Raw genomic sequence first — 1,171 nt, 5'->3', positions numbered from 1 at the left:
TTAGGAGAAAAGACAGCATACTTTTTTGTGTGGAGACCAAGGTCTTTTATTAAAGATCACTTTACTTTTTTAATAATTTTTTAAAAATGTTTATTTCTGAGAGAGAGAGAGACAGTGCGCACGCAAAAGCTGGGAAGGGCAAAGAGACAGGGAGACAGAGGATCTGAAGCAGGTTCTGCTGTGTCAGTACAGAGCCACATGCAGGACTCGAACTCATAAACCGCGAGATCATGACCTGAGCCGAAGCTGGACGCTTAACTGACTGAGCCACCCAGGTGCCCCAAGACCACTTTGTTTTTTAATGTTTTTTTATTTTTGAGGGAGAGAGAGAGAGAGAGACAGTGTGAGCAGGGGAGGGGCAGAGAGAGAGGGAAACCCAGAATCCCAAGCAGGCTCCGAGCTCCCAACTGTCGGCACAGAACCCACCCCCCCGCCCCGCCCCGGGGCTCAAACTCCCAAACTGTGACATCATGACCTGAGCCCTCAGGTGATGGAGAGACCAAGGCCTTTTAAGCAGCTGCTTTACACAAAACTTTCCCTGATTTATAGTCATGGCTGATGCACTTACTTTGTGAGATTGATATACTGAACCTAACTGAATTCTGTTCCATTAGTAACACTACAGAATGATGTGCAAGGCACTAGTAGTTAACCTTTAAGAAGTCAGTTTTGAACAACCCTCGTTTTAAACCTTAGCATTAAAAAAAATCTTTGTAGATTAATTGCGTAACTCAAGTAATTCCCTTTCCCCCTTTTCAGGCCTGGTTGGTTTTACGCGAGTCGATGCCGGCACTTTTCCTACCGGTGGGCGGTCCCTGAGCCCCTCCTCCCCGGACCTGCCCGCGCCCAGGGAGGGGTCCCTGCGCACAGGTGGCCCCCCGGGGGCCGAGGGGCGCGCGTGTGCCCTGGAGGCAGAGGAGGAGCGGTCACCAGGCCCGGAGGAGCTGTGACTCGACTTCGCCCGTGTGCACCTGCACTGGCGCCACTGGACGCAGAGCTGGTGTGCGCTGCTGTTCACCTGCTCTGCTCTTCTCCCCGCCTGTCCGGCTGTCCGGCTGTCCGGCTGTCCAGACAGCTCCCTCCTGCCCCAGGGCGGGCTGCGCTGCCGCGGCCTGTGGGCGTCCCCAGCCTTTCGTGGCCGCCTCCCCCCACCGCCACCCGCCCCCCCCAC

The sequence above is a fragment of the Crocuta crocuta genome, unplaced genomic scaffold, assembly GCF_008692635.1.
Source record: "Crocuta crocuta isolate KB4526 unplaced genomic scaffold, BGI_CrCroc_1.0 scaffold61, whole genome shotgun sequence".
Lineage (NCBI taxonomy): Eukaryota > Metazoa > Chordata > Mammalia > Carnivora > Hyaenidae > Crocuta > Crocuta crocuta.
This window is presented reverse-complemented; position numbering follows the sequence as displayed.